The following is a 22,308-nucleotide window of genomic DNA, read 5'->3' as shown; positions in this document are numbered from 1 at the left end:
CTCTCTCATACCTGGTGAACAGCAGCAAAAGCAGGAAGCATGTGCATGCTCCAGCCCACAATGGGCTCGGATTATTGATGTCAGCGCAGGACCAATAAGAGTCGGGGGAACGAGGGCTGGAGGACCAGGATGTGCCACGTTGGTCCTTCAACCAATCGGAGTGAATGAGGGGTGGGACAATTACTCAACCACGTGATAAGCTTCACTGGCAGCACAGTGTTGTTGTGGCCAAGGCATTGGGAATGTGTGAAGGTGCAGGGCAGGGGAAAGGAAAGAACATAGACCAGGAAGAGAAGGAAATTTTCATGGTATGGGATGAGAGGTTTTACAGAAACTTAGTGCACATTGTGAATCACAAATTTGAAAATCCCAAATTCTGCCCCATTTCCCTCCTTATAATGCATTTTGCACTCCCTGAAATAGCAACTGTGTGTTTCTCCCTCCACAGATCCCAGTGATCAGTGCCAAAGCCCCATTGCCTGTGGAGAGGGTGATGTTTGATTTCCCTGTCCAGCTGCAGTTCATGTGGTGAAGGTGCTCCCACAATGTGGTTGGGTAAGTGCTGTTATAGATTATACACTCAGCAATATTGAAGAGTTGACAATGTATGTGCAAATCAGCAACAGTTTGTTTTTTTTTTAATCATGTTTATAATTTCACAGAAATACTATTGAAAAATTCTGGCATAAGGCCACAGATTGAGATACTAGGTCAAGTGATCAAAAGCATTGCCAAATGAGCAGGTTTTCGAGAACACCTTAAAAGAGGAAAGCAGGTCTGAGAGGGTTCAGGTGGGAATTCCAGACAGTGTTGCCTTGGCAACAGTAGAAACAGCCAGACAGGTGAAGCAATGAATAAACACAAATGAGTTGTCAAGGTCTTGCAGGGTGTGTGGTGCAGGGAGACAGGGATGTTCACAGGGTGAGAATTTTAAATTGTTGCCTGTAAAATAGGAGCCTTTCGATGGATCAACTAGTTTTGGTACAAGTGAGCACTTGGGCAGGAGGGTTTAAGATACTCTTGAGATTACATGTAAGTTGAATGTGGGAGGCTGGCCAAGAGTGTTTGGATAATTAAGTCTGGAGATAAATACTCGTCCATCCCTGCATTCAGTAAATGAGCTGAGACTAGGGTGGAGTTGGGTGATGTCACCAATGAAGAAAGTGTGTTTTTGGAGTTGGGCTCTTCCTCCACATCACCCCCACCTCCCTCCCCTCACCAAATCACAGGTATTGTTCCTTGTTCTGTCTGTCTGTCTTTTCTGGTTATGTCCTTCTCTCCATTCTGCTACGAAGTAATATTTTGACCTCACCGTTGTTGGAAAACCTACTCCATCCCCACTCTCCCATTCCTTTCTAAATTCCTTGTATGTGGTGTCCCTCAAGGATCGATTCTTGGTCCCTCCTGTTTCTCACCACATACTGTCAGGAGGTGACATCGTCCAAAAGCACCGTCTGAGGGTTCACATGTACACTGACAATGCCTAGCTCTCCCTCCCCATCATCCCTCTCCATTACTCAGTTATCAAACTGCTCATCACACTCCCACTACGCGATTGGCTGCAATTTCCTGAACGGAACATTGAAATGGTTAAAACCCATTGCCTTCAGTTGCTATTACAAATTCCTTTCCCTTACTGCTGAGCCCCTCCCTCTCCCTGGGAACTGTCTGAGGCAGAACTACACTCTTCACAATATTGCTCTCATATCTGTAACCCCAAGGTGACCTTCTGATCAGGTATCTACACAATCACAAACACCAGGAATTCCAATCTCTAAAACGTTGCTTCCCCCCCCCTTCACCCCAGCTCCATTGCTACTGAAACCCCTGACCCGTGTTGATGTTGCCTTAAACTTGACGAATCTAAAACAGAACCCTTGATTCCGTGACTATCCGAGTATCTGATTCCAGATCCCTCATGATGGGAAACATCCTCTCAGTATTTACCCTGTCAAACTCCTTAAGAATCCTGCATGTTACAATGAGATCACCTCTCATTCTTCCCAAATCCAGTGAGTAGAGTCCCAACATTTTCAGCCTTTTCTTAAAAGATAATCCCTACAAGCCAGGGATCATCCCAGTTAATCTTTTCTGAAATGCCTCAGATGAAATTATGTATTCCCTTAAATAAAGGGACCAAAACTTCTGTCATTACTCCAGATGTGGTCTCACTCGCACTTTGTAAAGTTACTCTCAGGTATATACTCCAAACACTTACACTGAAAACTCCTTGTAATAAGAAACAACGTTCCATTCCCCATCCTGATTCCCTGTTGTAACTGTGTTTCCTACGCAATTACCCCTGGTCCCTTTGTGGTGCAGCTTTCGACAGTTTCCACCATTTACATAGCACTCTGTTCTTTTATTATCTCCTCCAAAATGAGCAACTTCACAATTTCCCAAATTATGCTCCATTTGCTAACTTGTTGCCCACTTCTCCAATGAATCCCTCTCTGTAAACTGTTTATAATCCTTTTGGAACTTTACCGTTCTGCCTTTTCTCAGAGATTTCCCCGCTCATTCTTCTAAACATTTCCTGGGAGCACTGGGCAGTGGGAAGCAGTTGTTACCTTTTCAGAGAGACTCTTTGGAATGACTGGGAGGAGCTTGCTGCTCATGGGTCAGAATGGAGACAACTTGCCCATCGAGCTGCATGAGCCTTTCACCCCCCCCCCCCCACCCCCGTCTAATTGATGAGGCACAGCGGCAGCACGGAAGGAAAGAAAAGGAAGCACATCCTGCTCTCCACATCGCACTGACTCTTGCAACATTGTGTCCCATGTGTCAAAGATCTGCCCTGTTCAGTCACATGAAGACCCAGTGTGGAAACTCACAGAAACCCATACAGATTTCCCCCTGAACTAACTGCTGACCCCCACAAGGGGTAATGTGTCCAGTCATCCTGGGCCAGGAGGAGGGGGTGGTGAGAGTTTCTTAAATGAACTGACAGTGACAGTTTTATAAACGTGTATTACAGGTGGACATTCAGATGGGAATCTCAGTAATTGTAACGCCAAACTGTGACAAAATTACTCAATTCATCAGGAGCTGGATATTCACATTGTGTGTGAGTATTGTATTCCAGCTCATTCCCATTTGCTGCATAAATGTCCTCTTTTGAATCACCCCACACTCTCAGTAGATCTCCCCCAAGTCTTCAATATGTGTCCTGTAATCCTTTTCTGATGAACTCATGAGTGTAAGGTGGATTATTCTAAATCTGTAAACCCCTCTGTCACAGGGCACCCACAATTTCCTCTGCTACAAGGAGAACAATCTGTTTCCCCAAACCCCTGATTCCCCAATGTCTGTTTGCTCCCTATAAGGCACACATCAGGATTGTGTTGGAACATTCTCCACTTGGCTGCATCAGTGCAGCCCCCAACAATATTAAAGTGAACATCCTCCAGGACAAAGCACTGTGCCTGAGTGGTGTCCCATCCCCACCTTCAGCATTCCCTCTCCCCATCCCCAGGGTACAGTGGCATCACTGTGTAAAAGGGAAAGGCAGCATTGTCTGACCAGACCATAGGGCTGCTGTCTCATTAGGGAGAAATGTCTGGTGGTGGGTTTAACCTGAAGGTTACCACAGCCCAGGCAAGGGGAGAGGTTGAGAACAAGAGTCCATCTATTGTAGATGGATATTCTTGATATTTATTAACAGCACCCATGTCTCTGCAACTAAAATCCCCCATTCCTTGAACCATCCTGGTAAATCTCCTGTGCCCCCCCCTCAGGGACCCTGCCATCCTTCCCAATGTGTGGGTGATCTCTGGTTTGCACAGACCCAGCTGCTCTGTGTTCCTGTGGGTGATGTCATCATCGAACAACAGTTGCATTGAACCTCACTGTCTGTAAGGGTGGGAGACACAGAAATCCCGGTAGCATTTGAGATGTATTTAGTGTGCACTTGCAATGCCATGATAGATGAGACTTTTCCACAATTATCGGAAAATAGATGAGGACAGTTAGGTGGTAGTTTTCTTTGTCACAGACCCGATGTACTACCAGAGCCTTTTTCTGTTCTGTAGACCGCTAAGATGTTTATTATAGGAATATGACAGGCTCCATTGGACTTCAGGTCAGAAAGGGTGATACTAGAGTAGATGACAGATTATTGGCCGATGTTTTGGGAGGAAAAGGAGATTGAGAGGTTTAAGGAAGAATTCAGAAGCTCAGCACAGAATCGGAAAGGGCCGTCATCAAGTGAGAAATAAACATTGGGAATCCTGAAGGCTGGAAATAAAAAAGGCACATATAGCAGAGCTTTGAGAGACTGGAGGGGATTAGAGATAGGGAGAGTAATGAAGCTGGAGGAGATGAAAGTTGGAGAGGATTCTGAGGATTGAGGATGTTACAGAGATAGAGATATTTCTGATAGACTTTTTTGAGTTTTGAGGCTGGAGAGGAATTATCGAGATAAGGAAGAGTTGTAAGACTGGATGAGGTGGCATTGACGGAGAGTTCCGAGCATAGAGGAATTTACAGAGATAACGAGCGATTGAGTCAGAACGTTATACAGCACTGACACACACCCTGTGTTCCAACCAGTCCGTGTCAACCATAAATTCGAACTGAACTAATCGCATCTACCTCCACTTAGTCCAAATCCATCCAAGCATTCCCTATCGATATACAGGTCCAAATGCTTTTTCCTCTTAGAATCCCATTCCCCTACCGTTTTACTCTACATTTACCCCTTACTAATTCACTAAACCCAATCATCCCTGAAAACTATGGGCAATTGAGGACTGCCAGTTCACCTACCCTGTACATCTGTGGCTTGTGGGAAGAAACGGGAGCACCTGGAGGAACTCACGCTGACACGGGGAAGCATATCCAAACTCCACATGGACAGCCACCCAATGCAGGAATTGAACCTGTGTCCCTGGCAGCAGTGCTAACCATTGAGCCACTGTGCCACCCTTAAATTGTAATTGTATTCACAGCTACCACGTCCTCTGCTAGTTTATTCCACATGTGAATCACTCTCTGTACAAAAACAAAAAGTAAAATCCGGAACGTCTTTTTAGGGTCTTCCTTTTCTCACCCACTCTTGAATCGCGCCCCCCTCCTGGAAAGGGCACCTGCTGTTCACATTACCTATACTCTTCAGGATTTTATAAACCTCCAATAAGGTCACCCCTCAGCCTCCTACACCCTAGTGAAAGAGGTCCCAGCCTACCTAGCCTCTCCTTATAACCGAAAGCATCCGTTCCCATCAACATCCTGGTAAATCTCTTCTGAACCCGCTCCGACTTAATAACATCTGTCCTATAACAGCACAACCTGAACTGAGCACAGTATTCCAGAAGAGGCCTCACCAACATCCTGTACAACCTCCAACGTAATGTCCCAACTCCTATACTCAAAGGTGTGAGCAATGAAGGCAAGTGTGCTATACATCTTCTGAACAACCCTGTCTACATGTGACATAAACTGCAAAGATCTGAACCCCGAGGTCTCTTTGTTCTATATCACTATGCAAGGCCCGACTTTTAATCAGTGTAAGTCCTGCCCTTTTATCAAGATGAAATATTTGGCATTTATTCCAATCCAGAACATCCTTCTAGTATAAAGGCAATAGAAGTATACTTAAGAGGAAAATCAGTAAGGCAAAAAGGGGACAGGACACAGTTTTGGCGAATAGGGTAAGGACAATCCAAAGGGTTTTTATAAATACATTAAGAGCAAATGGGTTACTAGAGACAGAATAGGGCTCCTCAAGGATCAGCAAGGCAGCCTGTGTGTGGATCTGCAGGCGATGGGGTGGGGAGGGGATACTAAACAAGTATTTTGCATCAGCATTTACTGTGGAGAAGGATATGGAAGATATAGAATGTTGGAAATCGATGGTGACACCTTGAAAAATGTCCATATTACAGCGAAGGTGGTACTGGATGTCTTGGAACGCAGAAAGGTGGATAAATGCCCAGGATTTCATCAGGTGTGTCCTAAAATTCTGTAGGAAGCTAGGGAAGTGATTGCTGGGCCCCTTGCTGAGATTTTGTATCAGCGATAGTCACAGCTGAGGTGCCAGAAGACTGGGGGTTGGTTAATATGATGATACTGTTTAATGAAGGCGGTTTGGACAAGCCCGGGAACTACAGACCTGTGAGCCTGATGTTGGTGCCAGACAAGTTGGAGGGAACCCTGAGGGACTGGATTTGCATGTATTTGGAAAAGCAAGGACTGATTAGGGATAGTCAGCATGGCTTTGTGTGTGGGAAATCATGTCACTTACTTGACTGAGCTGTTTTATGAAGAAGTAAGAAAGTGGATTTTTGAGGGCAGAGCGGTAGATGGGATCTATATGGACTTCAGTAAGGCGTTCGACAAGGTTCGCCATGGAAGACTAGTTAGCAAGATGAGATCTCACCATACCAGGAGAACTAGCCATTTGGAATATAGAACTGCCTCAAAGGTAGAAGACAGAGGGTGGTGGTAGAAGGTTGTTTTTCGGACTGGAGGACTGTGACCACTGGAGTGCCACAAGGGTCGGTGCTGGGTCCACTACTTCTCATCATTTACATAAATGATTTGGATGTGAACATAGGAGGGATTGTTAGTAAGTTTCCAGGTGACACCAAAATTGGAGGTGTCGTGGGCAGTGAAGAAGGGTACCTCAGGATTCAATGGGATCTTGATCAGATGGGGAAATGGGCTGAGGAGTGGCAGATGGAGTTTAATTTAGATAAATGTGAGGTGCTGCTTTTTGGAAAAGCAAAGCCTAGCAGGACTGATAGACTTAATGGTCAGGTCCGAGGGAGTGTTACTGAGCAAAGTTTCCTTACAGTGCAGGTTCATAATTCCTTGAAAGTAGAGTCGCAGGTGGATAGGATAGTGAAGGTGATTGGTATGATTTACATTATTGGTCAGAGCAGTGAGTACAGGAGTTGGGCAGTCATGTTGTGGCTGTACAGGACATTGGTTTGGCCACTCTTACAATATTGAGTGCAATTCTGTTCTCCACCTATCAGAAGGATGTTGTGGAACTTGAAAGGTTCAGAAAAGATTGGTGGCAGAATATTCTTTAAAGGGTATAATAACCAGTGGGAGGTCATTGGACATTGGTACCAATGACACAGGAAGAGAAAAGATAGGTCCTGATGAGAGAATATAGCAAATTAGCCTGGAATATAAAAAGTAGATACTCGGTCGTAATATCTGAATTACTCCCAATGCTACATGCTAGTGAGAGTAGGAATAGCAGGATGGAGGAGATGAATGATTGGCTAAAGATCTGGTGTAGGGCAGAAGGATTCACATCTTTTGGTCATTGAATTCTCCTCTGGAGTAGAAGTGACTTGAATAAGAAGGATGGATTGTCCCTGAATTGGAAGGTGACTAATATCCAGGCAGGGAGATTTGCTAGTACTACTCGGGAGGCATTAAACCAGTGAGGGAGTGGGGGTAAACCTAAAGAGATAGTGAGAAAGGAGGTAAGTCTGAGGCTGGGTACAGTTCAGAAATCAAACAGTCAAGGCAGAACGCGGTAGAACCGAGCAGTTACACTGCATTTACTTCAATGCAAGAGGCCTGACAGGGAAGGCAGATGCGATCAGGTTATGGTTTGAACATGGGACTGGGATATCATCGGTATTATAGAAATATGACTCAGGGATGGATGTGACTGGCAGCTGTATGTTCCAGGGTATAGATGCTATAGGAAGGATAGAAAGGGGGACAAGAGAGGAGGACGAGTGGTGTTTTTGGTTAGGGATAGCATTAGAGTTGTGCTTGGGGACGATATTCATGGGAGTAAGTTCAGTGAAATTATTTGGATGGAACTGGGAAATAAGAAAGGATTGATCACCTTATTGTTAATATCTGCGTGTGTTTCATCTGATTGCTCTGGTTTCCTCCCACTATGTAAAGATGTGCAGGTTAGGTGGATTATCCAGGCTGAATTACCCACAGTGTTCAGGGATGTGCAGGTTGGGTGGATTATCCAGGCTGAATTACCCACAGTGTTCAGGGATGTGCAGGTTAGGTGGATTATCCAGGCTGAATTACCCACAGTGTTCAGGGATGTGCAGGTTAGGTGGATTATCCAGGCTGAATTACCCACAGTGTTCAGGGATGTGCAGGTTGGGTGGATTATCCATGGGAAAGGCAACATTACATGGGTAGGGTGGGAGTCTCTGAGGGTCAGTGCGGATGTGATGGGCTGAATGACCTGCTTCCCCACTGTCTGGATTCTCTGATAATTATAATAGTTTTAAAATAGTTCCAAAAAAGAATAGACCAGATCTAAAAGTTGCTGTTCTAAATTGGATAAAGGTGCATTGTGATTGAACAAGATAAAATCTTTCAATACTTCTTTGCTATTCCCAGGTAAAGGGACGGCTGAAAAGTGGGAACGTAACATAAGGAATATGAGCAGGAGGAGGCCATCTGGCCCCTCCAGCCTGCTCTGCCATTCAATAAGATCAGGGCTGATCTCAGCTCCACTTTACATGCTCTCTCCCATAACCTTTAATTCCTTTCCTGTTCGTAAATCTACATTTTGACCTAAAGACATTCAAGATGAAAGTCTCAACTGTTTCAATCAGCTGGGAATTCCACAGATTCACAACCCTTTAGCTGAAGAAGTTTCTCCTGAACTCAGTCCTAAATCTGATACCCCCTTATTTTGTCGCTATGCACCATAGTTTGTCCAGTCCACAGTGGAAATGACCTCCCTGCTTCTATCTTATCTACTCCTTCATAATTTTATATTTTTCCTATACAATCTCCCATTATTCTAAATTCCAATGAGGATCATGCCAGTTTTGTCAATCTCTGCTCAGAAGGCAACCCTTTCAACTCCAGACTCAAACTAGTGACCCTGCTCTGCACCCCCTCCAGCGCCATTACATCCTTCCTGAAGTAGGGGACGAAAACCTGTACACAGTACTCCAGGTGTGGCCTCACTAGCCCCCTGTATAGCTGCAGCATAACCATCCCTCTAGCAATGAAGGACAATATTCCCTTCACTGCCTTAATTACCTGCTGTACCTGCAAACCAGCTCCCTCTGCACAGCAGCCTGCTGCATGTTTTCACCATTTCATCATCCAGTTTGTTGTTAGTCCGACCAAACTGGATGACCTCACATATCCCAACATTGTCCTCCATCTGCCAGACCCTTAACCACTCAATTAACCTCTCTGTATCCCTGTGCAGACTGACAGTGGCCTCTGCACACATTGCTCTACCACTCATCTTAGTGTCGTCCACTTTTCATGAATCCATGCTGTGTCTGCTCGATGAGACAATTTCTATCCACATAGCTCACTATTTCTTTCGTGAGAGATCAGACATTTCCCCCACTACAGAAGTTATGCTAATACGTCCATTTTAAAATATTGGCATCACATTTGCAGCTTTCCAATCTGTTAGAACCGTCCCAGAGTCAGCAAATTTTAGTGAATTATCACGAGTGTATTTGCTATTTACCCACTGCCATTCCTTACAGTCCCCGGGGATGCATTCCATCACGGCCAGGAGACCCATCTACCTTTCGGCTGGTATCTGTCCCAGCACTGCCTCTTTACCGAGAATGATTGATTGTTTCTCTGTCTTCATCTGCTGTTGCCCCCATAGGCCTGAGACAATGAGTATATAGACTGTATGTTCCTGTTAAGGACGAGGCTGGGAGGTGTAAGGAATGCTGCCTGTCAAGAGGAATTGTGGCTCTGGTCAAGAAAATGAAGGAGGGATATGGCAGGTCCAGACAGCTGGGTTTGGGTGAATACCTGGAGGAGTATAGGGGCGGTAGGAGTATACTCGAGGGAAACTAAGAGGGCAAAAAAGGGAACGAGAACTTTGTGAAATGAGTTTGGGGAAAATCCAAAGAGATTCTAGAAATACACTAAGGACAAAAGAGTAACCAGGCAGAGAATAGGGACCCTGAAAGATCAACAAGGCGGTCTATGGATCTGCAGGAGGCAGGAGAGATACTATCTGCGTATTTCATGTCCGCTTTTACTGAAGGAGGATATGGAAGTGAGAGAGTTTGGAGAAATAAATAGGGATAACTTGACAAGTGTCCATATTCGTTCAGAGTCTCTGGAACTTGTATAATGCATCAAGATTGATAAATCCCTGATACATGATCAGGTGAATCCCCGAACTTTGTGGGAAGCTAGGGAAGTGATAGTTGGGTCCCTCGCTGAGATATTTGTATCACCGAGGTGCTGGAAGACAGGTGCCATTATTTGAGAAAGGTGATGAGGAAAGGCCAGGGAACAATACACTGGTGAGCCTGGAGTCAGGCAAGTTGTTGGAAGGGCTTCTCCGGGATAGGATTTAGATGTAATTGGAAAGGTAAGAAATGATTAGGGACAGTCAGCATGGCTTTGTGCATGGAAATCACTAACTTGGACTTCAGAAAGACATTCAAGGTGGAAGGACTAGCTATTTGGATATAAAATTGGCTGTAAGGTTGGAGACAGAGGATAGTGGTGAAGGGTTGCCTTCGGACTGGAGGCCTGTGATGAGCAATATGGTGTAAGGATCGGTGCAGGGTTCACTGCTTTTCATCATTTATATCAATGATGACTATGTGAAAATAGGAGCTATGGTCAGTGACTTTACACAGGCACCAAATTGGATCGGGAAGAAGGTTACCTCAGAGTAAAATGGGACTTCAATCAAATGGGCTGGGGAGTGGCAGATGGAGTGAATTCAGATAAATGTGAGGTGCTGCATTTTGGAAAAACAAATCAGGGCAGGACTTATACATTTAATGGGAAGGTCCTGGGGAGTGTTGTTGAACAAAGAGACTTGAGGTACAGGTTCATAGTTCTTTGAAAGTGGAATCTTGGATAGGCAGGATAGTGAAGGAGGCGTTTGGTGTACTTGGTCAGTGCATTGAGTATTGGAGTTGGGACATTGTTTTGCAGCTCTACAGGACATTGATTCAGCCCCATTCACTGTGAGTGATGAAGCTCATCCCAGGGCAGAGCCACAGACATACACAGCACGGAAACAGACCCTTCAGTCAAACTCCTCTGTGCCGACCAGATATCCTATCCTCATCTATCTATTTATCCCATCAATGCCTCCCATGATTTTATAAACCTCTGAGGTTACCCCTCAGCCTCCCACACTCCTGGGAGGGTCCCACCACTCATGTCACAATGGGGCCTGGCTGATTGACGGCAGCTTCAGACCATTAGGAGACTAGGTGTAATCCTCCAGCCAATGGGAGTGAATGAGGGGTGTCGCCAACAGGCCAGCATGTGACCATGAGCTGTGCAGGTGCAGTGTCACTGGGCAGGGGATGGGAAGAGACCCAGTCAGTGTGAAGGGAGTGGGAGAGAAATGGAGTTAGTGTGGACTGGGAGGGTTTATAAACTCATGATGTAGGCTGCTAGACCTGAATTAGAAACTCCCAGTAAATGAAAACCAAAAGAACTGTGGATGCTTAAATCAGAAACAACAGCTAGAAGATACTGGAATAGCTCAGCAGGTCTGGCAGCATCTGTGAAGAGAAATCAGAGTTAATATTTTGGATCCGCTGACCCTTCCTCAGAACTGATGTGACTGAGAAAAAATGTCAGTTTATATGCAGAAGGTAGGGGTTAAGGAGTAAATGTGATAGGTGGTGATATAGTCCAAAATGAGATACAGGAGCAATTGGACAAAGGAATGGATAATGATCTGGCTGGGGGAGGGTGAATAGATGTTAATGGAGATTGTTAGTGACTAACCATAGGTAATGTGTAATGGCAGGCGATGTAATAACAAGGCCTGGTGTGTGGGGTGGGGGACTATGGTGCGAGGACATGGGAGACTTAGGACCTAAAATTAATGAGTTCCATTTTAAGGTCAGAGGCCTGAAGGGTCCCCAAGTACAAAATGAGGTGTTGTTCTACCAGCTTATGTTAAAGTTTGGCGCAGGAGAAGCACAGCAGGTCAGACAGTATCCAAGGAGCAGGAGAATTGACATATTGGGCCTAAGCCCTTCAGCAGGGATGTGAGAGTGGGGAAGAGGACTGACAGATAATAGCATTTGTGTGGGGCTGGCGGGAAGGTAGCTGGGAAGGCGATAGGAAGATGCTGGTGGAGGGTAATGTTGAGAGGGTGGAGTGGGTAATTGCGAAAGAAGATGGACAGGTGGGACTGTTCAAGAGGGTGGTGCTGAGTTGGAGGGCTGGATCTGGGATAAGGTGGGGGAGAGGAAATGACGAAACATTGATTCAGTGGTTAAAGGGTCCCAAGATAGAAGATGAGGTTTTCTTCCTCCAGGAGTCATGTAGCTAGGATTTTGTGGTGGAGGTGGCCCAGGACATGCATGTTCTTGGCAGAGTGGGAGGGGGAGTTGAAATGGTTAGCCACAGGACAGTGGGGTTGGTTGGTGTATGTCTCCCAGAAAAGTTCCCTGAAACATTCTGCAAGTTAGCGTCCTGTCTCCCCGTTGTAGAAAGCAATGAAAACAATAGATGAGGTTATTCAATGTACAGGACAATCTCTGCTGGATGTGGAAGGGACCTCTGGTGTCTTGGATGGAGGTGAGGGGAAGGTGTGGGCACAGGTTTTACACCTCTTGCAATGGCAGGCAAAGGTGTTGGAAGTGGAGGGTGGGTTGGTGGGGAGCATGGATCTAATGTGGAAGTCACGGGAATGGTCTCGAGGAATGCTGAAAGGGGTGTGGAGGGAAAGATATCTGTTGGTGGGATCTGATTGTCGGTGGTGGAAATGGCAGAGGATGATGTGTTGTATCTGATTGAAAATTGAGGACTTGGGGGTTCTATCCTTGCTGCGGTTGGAGAGGTGGGGTTCAAGGGCAGAGGTGCAGGAAGTGGTGGAGATACACTGAAGGGTATTGTTGACCACATGGGAGGGGAAATTGCCGTCCTTGAAATACAGGGCCATTTGGTGTGTTCTGGAGTGTTCGGCATCAAGCTTCCCTGGAACACTGCATTAAGAATGAGACAGATGTTGGCCAGGGAACAGGCTCGTGTGTTAAAGTGGCAGGCAACTGGAAGCTCAGGGTCTGCTTTGGTCTGAGAGGGAGCACAGATTTGTCCAGATTGCACTTTGTCTCTTTGTAGGGGCTGTCAGATTTAGTCCCAATCACCCACTTCATGATGCTCACCTGTAAACTCCTTATTTTCAATTCCCTGCAACTCTTTATGAAGTCAAATTCCAGTACCTTTTTAGGTGGAATGTTCCAGATTCAAACTGTCTGTTCACCCAGAAACTGCTGAGGTCCATGTTGACTCTGGGGTTACAAAGGATTGAATTGAAAGATGAGGTGCTGTCCCTGAGCTCCCATTGAGATGTATTGGAACAGTACAGGAGGCTGAGGGCAGTGTAGGGGTGAGCAGACAATGACAATGACAGGGCTGCACTGTGAGGGCTGCTTGGCTCAATGAGAGTGTTTTGGAGTTGGGTGTAAACAGAGCGAGGTGGGACAGGGAGAAGGTGAAGCTGAAACTCCGTTTTGTTTCAGCCCATTCAGAAATTCACATGGTCCCAAAGGGAACAGCCAGTTTGTAAGCGATACCTGTGGAGATTTTGTAACCATTTTTAAGGTATAACATATCAGCTTAAGTAAAGAATACAGGATTTTTATTACAATGTTTGAAGGGGAGGAAGATTGCTTGGTCATATAAATTCTCTAAATGGGAGTAACTAGCTGAATCTAGAGAGCCTGTGTGACAGGAGACCTCAGACCCATGGTGTGCTCCTCTTGTACAATGTGGGAAAATTAGGGATGTTTCCAGTGTCCCTGACAGCTGTGTGTGCAGGAAATGTGCCCATCAGCAGCTACTGGGAAACTGCTTTTCAGACCTGGAGCTGTGAGTGGACTCACTGTGGAGCATCTGCAATACTGAGAATGTTATGGACAGCATGTTCAGTGAGTTAGTCACACTGCAGGTGAGGGTTACACAGGCAGAAAGGGAATGGGGGACCATCAGATCAAGTAAAAGGCTCAGGAAGGAAGTGCAGGAGTTCCCAGTGGTTATTCCCTTCCCAAACAGATAATGTATACTGCTTGGGATTCGTGTGTGTGTGTGTGTCGGTCTCAGGGGAAATCAGCAACAACCAGGTTCATGACACTGTCGATAGCTCTGCTGCCCAGAACGGGAAGAAAGAGAGTGACAGGGGATTCAACAGTCAGGGTTACAGACAGGCACTTCTATGGCCACAGCCATGAATCCAGGATGGTATGTTATCTCCCTGGTGATAGGATCCGCGATATCATGGTGCAGCTACAGGATATTCTGGAGCTGGAGGGTAAACAGCCTGTGGTTGTACAACACCCTGATACCAATGACATAATGAAATAAAGGGATGAGTGGTTGAAAGCTGGATATTGGGAGAGCAGGGACACATTATAATGCAGCTCCTGAAATGTAATGATGTCAGACTTGCTCCCAGTGCCATATGCTAGTGAGAGCAGGAATAAGAGGGTAGATCAGCTGGATGTGTGGCTGGAGAAATGGTGTACCATGGAAGGGCTTAGATTCTTAAGGAATTGGGACCTGTACCAGCCTGACTGGTTACCCCTGTGCAGAGCTGGGTCAAATCTCCTGGAGGGTGGGGATGGGGGGAGCGCTATTGCCAGTTCCATTGGTGAGGTATTAACTAGTCTGGCAGGGGGATGGGATCTGAAGTGTCGGGTTAGATGGGTCAGATTCAGGTCAGGGAGTGGGACGTAGAATATTAGTGATGTAGTCAGCGACTCCGAAAACCAAAGGAAAGGAGGATTAAACGAGGATTGAGTCCCTCGTCATCCATCAGTCCTGCAGAGTCAACAAAATCTGGAGCTGTACAGCTCTCTGTCTCCATGTGCTTCAGCAAAATGCTGGAAATCTGCAACAAAACCAAGAAGTGCTGGAGATCCCCAGCAGGACGGGCAGCATCTGAAATGGTGACACCTGCAGGAAACATTGCAGCCTTGGTCATCTTTTTCACTGTCCACTAAACCTCCAGTTTTGGCGTCATCTGCAGAATTACTAATACCTCCTATGTTTACATCCAAATCATTGATATAAATGATGAAAAATAGTGGATACAGAACCAATCCTTGAGACACTCCACAGGCCTCCAGTCGGAAAAGCATCCCTCCGCCACCACTCTCTATCTTCTACTTTTGAGCCTGGTCTGTACTCAAATAGCTGGTTTCCGCTTTATTCCATGAGATCTAACCTTGCTAACCAGTCTCCCATGAGAAAGCTTGCTGAACGCCTTACTAAAGTCCACGTTGATCATGTCGACCAGGCTGCTCTCATCAATCATTTTTGTTACTTCTTCAAAAACCATTCTATCCCCTGGAAAACATAACAGTTACAGCACCAGAGTAATCAGCCCACCGTGTCTGCGTAGATCATGATGCCATTCCAAACTAATTCCATCTGCCTGTAACATGATCCATATCCCTGATAACCTATGCCTGCTTATGTGTCTGTCCAAATGCCTCTTAAACTGTGATTGTTTCTGCTTTTCCCATCTCCCAGGAGAATACATTATAGTCATTTATCGACATCTGCACAAGACACTTGTCAGACACAACTCCCTTTAAACTTGCTCAGATGTTGTTGGAAACGCTTAGCAGGTCATACAGCATCTGTGAAGAAAAATCAGTTAAAGTTTCCGGTCTGGGCACCCTTCCTCAGAAATGTTAACTCTAATTTCTTTTCACAGATGCTGCTAGACCTGCTGAGCTTTTCTAGAAACTTCTGATTCTCTTCCTGGTTTACAGCATCTGCAGTTGTTTTCATATCCTTTAAACTTTGTCCCTCTCCTCTAGAATTTGTCATTTCCACCTTGGGGAAAAAAACTTCACATTATTCGTTTGGACTCCCCTGCCCTGGGAAAAAATAAACCATGACTAGTCACCCGATCACTGCTCCTCATAATTTTATAAAGTTCGATAAAGCCACCTAAAGTGTCCAGTGATTCAGGGAAATAGCCTCAGCCTATTCAGCCTCTCCCTATGGTTCAAATATTCCAATACTGGCAACACCCTGGTAAAACCTTACTGAACTCTTGCCAATTTCCCAACATCTTTCCTATAGCAGGGAGACTGGAATTCAAAGCAGTGGACATTCCAAAAGTGGCCGAGCCAATAAACTGTGCAACCGAAACATAATCTCCCAACTCCTATACTCAATGCACTGCCCAATAACAGCTAGCATACCGCACACCACCTTCACCGACCTGTCTACCTTCAACCACACCTTTCAAGAAACTATCAACCTACACTGCACGGTCTGTTTGTTTGTTAACACTTCCCAAGAACTTGTCATTAAGAGGTTGAGTCCTATTCTGGTAACATCTTTCTGAAATCAGGGAGACTGCAATTGAATGCAGTATTCTAACAGTGGCCTGACCAGTGCCCTACTCAGCCACAACGTGACCTCCTAACCCCTATACTCAGTGACAGAATCCCTACAGTGTGGTAGCAGGCCTTTCGGCCCATACCAACCATCGGAACAGCATTCCACCCTAACTCTGTAACCTACCATTACCCAAAGCTAATCCAGCTAACCTGCACGTCTTTGGATTTGTGGGAGGAAATTAAGAGCACCCAGAGGAAGCCCACGCAGACACACAGGGAGAATGTGCAAACACCACACAGACAGTGGAGTCGAACCAGAGTCCATTTATTGATCAGCATGTTACAAATGCCATGTTCAGCACCTGATCTCCCTGAAACTCTACAGAAACTATGCAGTTGTTCTGTGACCTTCAGATGGAATTAAGCTGAGGAGGAGAAAACAGGAAAAGGGTTGAGTTGTAGATCTAAAAAATAACTCTCCATCTTCCCCCTCTGTGTTCCTCCGTCTCCTCCCACTCTGTCTGTTCCCCCCTCTCTATTGGTCAGCCCTTTCTTGGTCACCGCCATCCCTGTCGCCCCTCTCTCCCCACCCCCGATCATCTGTCCCCCTATCTGTCAGTCTGTCGCGCCCTCAGTCTTTCCCCCTCTCTGTCAGTCGCTCCCCCGTCGGTTGCACACCCATCTTTTCCCTCCCCTCCCTCCGTCGGTTGCACCCCGCTTGGTCTGTTCCCCCTCTCTGTTGGTCGCCCCCCCCAACCGTCAGTCACCCCCTCTGTTCCCCCCATCTGTTCCCCTCCCCTCTCAGCCCACTTTCTGTCCTCACCCATTTCTGTCCCACCACTCTCGATCCACCCACCCTCTCTGTCCCTCCGCCCACCCCCTCCCAGTCCCCTAGTTTCGTACTCCCCCACTGCAGGGAAAATATCTTCTCTATTTATCCTATCCATGCCCGGCCTGATTTTAAAAATCTCTTTCAGGTCACCGTTCAGCCTCTGATGCTCCAAGGAAAGCAGCCTATCCAAACCTGGCAACATCCTATAATTATTTTCTGACCCCTTTCAAGTTTGAGAACATCCATCTAATCGGAAGGAGACCAGAATTGCATGGAATATTACAAAAGTTGCCGAATCAATGTCCTGTACAGCCTCAGTATGACCTCTCAATGCTGTGACCAATAAAGGCAAGCAGACAAACTGCCGCCCTTCACTATTCTATCTACTTGCTACTCTACTTTCAAGGAACTATGAACCTGCACTCCAAGGACTCTTTGTTTAGCAGCACTCCCTAGGAACTTACTATTAACTGTATAAGTCCTGCTAAAGTATGTTTCGTGATGTTTAACTTCTCAAATTGGACTGGAGTTTAATATTCTGGAGAAATGTCAAATAAATCGCATTTATCCCATTCTGCAGAACTTAGTCCATCGCCCTGCACGTTCCAACATTTCAGTTCCATCCACGTACTTTTATTCAAATGTAATGCTGGTAACTGCCTCTGTCACCCCATCAGTGAGATCCTGCTCTCCACCATTTCTGTGGGAAATACATTCTCCTTTCCCCTTTTTTTCTGAGAATTATCTTCAATCTAAAACTTCTAGTTCCTGATGGCTCTGTTAATGAATAGCTGCTTCCTATCCATTCTACCTGGATTCCTCAGCATTTTATCACATCAATTTAATCTCAGTTCATCTTCCTTGGAAACCCCCACCCCCCAACCTATCCAATCTTTCCTCAGAGCAGAAATTCTCCAATCAGAGAAACATTCTGATCAATCTTCTCTGTCCCCTCTCTGGTGTGATCACATCAATCCTGGAATGTGGGGACAATGAGTGAGTGCAGTACTTTCGCCTTGGTCAAACTAGTGTTCCAGTGTCACTTCTGTGTTCTTGTGGTTGTTGCTGATACAAGAAGTGTCCTGGTTTTCCCACATGGAACTGGATGTGCACTCCATGGGACTGGGATTCCCTACCGTGTGTGTATTTGTTAACTAATCCTAAATTAACTTCACATTAAAACAGAATTATCAGATACCCACCAATAAATTTCTTCCATTATACTCAAATCACCTTACTTTTAATATCTCTTTAAAATTATTACTAACACAACAGGCTTTAATTTGCTGAATAAGTATTCAGGTATCTTCACTGTTACAATCACTTGAAGATTATCTTTACCTTCAGCTACACGTGGTGAATTGAACACTGATTGTAAACATATTAATATCAAATGGACTTCAGTTTTATGATGATTAATCCAGTCTGACATTCTTGTTGATTAATATCTTGGAGAGAACTGTCTTCAGGACTCCAGCTGTCCTTTGTCTTCAATCACAACTGGTTGTGGCTGGACTACAGATCTTAGATCTGTTCCGTTGTTTACTGGATTGCTTCGCTCTGTCTATCACTTGCTGCTTATGCTGTTTGGTAACTTCATCAGGTGAACACCCCATTTTTAGGTATTCATGCTGCTGTTACTGCCATGCCCTCCTGAATTCTCTCAGTTGAATGAGGGCTGATCCTCTGGTTTGATGGAAGGAGGGAAGTTGGGGAATATGCTGGGCCGTGATTCTGTAAGCTTTGTTGGAGTACGACTCTACTGTTGTTGGAAGGCAAGAGCTAAACTCTTGCACTGTAAACCCGATGTACAAGAAGCTACATGCAGTATCATGAACACTGACAGTCCAAGACATGAAATACGAGCAACACTGTACAATGATGCAGGATCACAACTGCAGCAAGGGGAGTTTAAGATCCAACTTGACATAGGAGTAGGGAAAGAAGCAGCTGATCAGATTGTCTCATTCATAGTCACAAAGAAACTCTGTGAGATTATTGTCCTGTTGGAGGTGAGGATGGAGGAGGTTGGGGAGATGAGGAGCTCTTCAAAGGAAACTAATCTGCCTGAGAGTTAGGGATCGACTTTATTGCTAGGTATTTAACAGAAAGCTAATTGAAACTGTTTTTATCCCCAAAAGATAACAAGACCGATGCTGTTTCCAATCATGATCAGAAACAAACCTCAGAATACACATGGTTCATAGATGGATGTCAATAGCCCATCAACATCCAACTCCTGCAATTATTCAGCAAATGTATGTGTGATTAACCAGTCCTGATGTCAGTCCTGATGTACCAGAAAATCGCTGTTTACTCTGTGCAGATGGGCAGTGATGTGGGGAAGTATTGGCCGAGTGATATTGTCGCTGGACAGTTAGTCCAAAGCCCCAGATAAACTTCTGGAGACCTGAGTTCAAAGCCTACTGCTGCAGATGGGTGAATTTGAATTAAATTTTTAAAAACTCGGGAATTTAAGAGTCTCATGATGACCATTAATCGATTTTCCGAAAAACCCATCTGGATCACTAATGCCCTTTCAGGAAGGAAGCTGCCATCCTTACCTGGTCTGGCCTACATTGTGACTTCAGACCCACAACAATGTGGTCGACTCTTACCTGCCCCCTGGGCAATTAGGGATGGGCAGGAAATGCTGCCGGGCCAGCGACACCCTCATCTTGTGAATGAATAAAGGAAAATAAAAGTCTCTACCCAGTGTGAATCTGCATGTTCAATGATGTTGTGAACATTTCCAAAGCTAAGTTCTCGATATGCAAAACTTTATGAACTGCCAAAACCGTTGTTCATTACTTGGTGTGAAAAAGAGAAAAAAAATCAACCAATATATTTAGCTTGTTTACTTCAAAGAAAATAGCAATTTCTTCAAATCAATTCAGTGACTGCATTTTCTTCATCAGTGAACCATTCCAGTAAGTCTGTACTCCACACTCTGAAGATCACTCATATCCTTCATTGTTGATGCCTATTTTGTTCCACAAATCCTAAAGACACAAGTAGCTTTATTATTGGGCAGCAGGCGAGAGTTTCAAAGCGTTTCTAAGGTGCCCCAGTGTCGACTTTAGATTAGATTACTTACAGTGTGGAAACAGGCCCTCCGGCCCAACACGTCCACACCGACCCGCCAAAGTGCAACCCACCCATACCCCTACATTTACCCCTTACCTAGCACTACGGGCAATTTAGCACAGCCAATTCACCTGACCCGCACATCTTTGGACTGTGGGAGGAGACCGGAGCAAACCCACACAGACACGGGGAGAACATGCAAACTCCACGCAGTCAGTCGCCTGATTCGGGATTGAACCTGGGTCTCAGGCGCTGTGAGGCAGCAGTGCTAACCACTGTGCCACCGTGCCGCCCACAAGGGGAGAGCGCGAACGCAGACCCCCACTACCACAAATTTTGCTGTTGAGTATCCCGCATTTGGTGACATCGCAGGCGTCAGCACACCCGAAGTGCAATGGGATAGCCTCGTCCTGGGAGCGCCACCGCAATGATCATGGTATCTCCCCTGCCAGGTTAGTATAGAGACTTGTAGAGACTCTTCTTCATGAATCTCTGCCTTACCCACAGAGACAGTATATTTAATAGGAATTAGACAAAGACATATCAGTCACATGGGCGATTGTCATTACATAGTTTAAAGCTGGTAATTATGACCTTACAAAGCTTGATGAATGGCGATGTCCTGCGTTAACGTATGAATGGATTACAGAAACTGATTATCGTATTGTTCATGATTATGTGTTGATGGGAAGAGATTAAGGCTGGAGGGTTCTTCCTTCAGTAAATGGGGGATTCACTTACCTATGCTAATATGGAGGGGAGGTAAGACAATGGGAGCGGGAGGCAGTTTAACAGGGTTGTGCCCAGGGCTCTCAGTCTTGTCTGGAAAGGGCAAATTCCTCTGTCTGGGGTTACGGGGGAATCCACATGTGTGGCTGCAAGAGGTTCTATTTTGAGATATTGTCAGCCTCCCCCCTTCTGAGGTGTTCTGTCTGTATTGAAAGAGTACAGGCATTCAGTTAATGAAATATGGCCTTTGGCAAGGGAATGTTTAACCCTTGAGACCCCACAGTGTCCTGAAAGAGAAACAAAAGGTATGGAACAGGCCCCTCTGTGGTATTTTAACTTCCTCGTTCTGACCAGGAATCTGTTGACCAGAATTGGATGCAATGATTGACTGTGACCTAACTAGAGCTTTGTCAATGGTCAGCATCTTTTCCATGAGTTTGTTATCATTCCCCCATTAATGAAGCCCAGCATCCCATTTGTTTTACTCAAAACACTTTATGTTTTCTCTCCTTTAATAAGTGGTGCACATTGTCCCCCATTCCTGCTGTCCTGCACGTTGTGTCTGTGCCATTCAAATATATATTGACTTTCTACATTGCTTCTCTCAAAATGAATGAACTTATTGTGTGTTCTCATGAAGAGACATATTCCACTCAAATTATTAACTCTCCTCCACACATTCTACCGCCTGGAAAACAGAAGAGTGTAGCACCGGAATAATCGGCCCACCATGTCTGTGTGGATCATGATGCTATTCCAAACTAATTCCATCTGCCTGTACATGATCCATATCTCTGCCAACCCATGTCTGCTTATGTGTCTGCCCAAATGCCTCTTAAACGTTGTGATTGTTTCTGCTTTTCCCAACTCTCAGGCAAGTACATTCCAGTCACTGATCCACCTTCTGCACAAGAAAATTGCCAACACAACTGCCTTTAAACTTGCACATGTTATTGGAAATGCTCAGCAGATCATGCAGCATCTGTGAAGAAAAATCAGTTCATGTTTCGGGTCTGGTCACCCTTCCTCAGAAACGTTAACTTTAATTTATCTTCATAGAAGCTGCTCGACCTGCTGAACATTTCCCGAAAATGTTTTTGTTTCTGGTTTACATCATCTGCAGTTGTTTCAGTTGTTTCAGTTTTCATTTCCTTTAAACTTGCCCCTACTCCCCTTAAATCTATGGCCTCTAGAATTTGCCATTTTCACCGTGGAAAAGGATTCAGATTATTCACTCTGAGCCTTTCAGATCACCCGCAGCCACTGACTTTCACAAGACAAAAATCCAAGTCTTTCCAACCTCTCCCAATCCAGGCAACATCCTTGTAAACCTTTTCTCTCACTGCACTAAGCCTCCACATCCTCCTTTTTATATGGTGATCA

At 45.4% G+C, this 22,308-nt stretch overlaps 1 long non-coding RNA gene and 1 other non-coding gene across 3 annotated transcripts; one reads left to right on the top strand and one right to left on the bottom strand.

Annotated features, from left to right (window-relative positions):
• Positions 1-450: 450 nt before the first annotated feature.
• LOC132814089 (uncharacterized) lies at positions 451-19,831 on the top strand. 2 transcript variants are annotated; one of them, XR_009644301.1, is made up of 2 exons: positions 451-555; positions 19,251-19,831. It is a non-coding gene; the product is annotated as an uncharacterized LOC132814089 (long non-coding RNA). The 2 variants fall into 2 exon arrangements; XR_009644302.1 differs by lacking the exon at positions 19,251-19,831 and adding an exon at positions 17,255-17,681.
• A 661-nt stretch (positions 19,832-20,492) lies between these two features.
• On the bottom strand, positions 20,493-20,656 carry LOC132814090 (U1 spliceosomal RNA). The gene has a single exon (XR_009644303.1). It is a non-coding gene; the product is annotated as a U1 spliceosomal RNA (small nuclear RNA).
• Positions 20,657-22,308: the final 1,652 nt, after the last annotated feature.

This window comes from Hemiscyllium ocellatum, unplaced genomic scaffold (assembly GCF_020745735.1).
Source record: "Hemiscyllium ocellatum isolate sHemOce1 unplaced genomic scaffold, sHemOce1.pat.X.cur. scaffold_673_pat_ctg1, whole genome shotgun sequence".
Taxonomy (NCBI): Eukaryota; Metazoa; Chordata; class Chondrichthyes; order Orectolobiformes; family Hemiscylliidae; genus Hemiscyllium; species Hemiscyllium ocellatum.
This window is presented reverse-complemented; position numbering and strand designations above follow the sequence as displayed.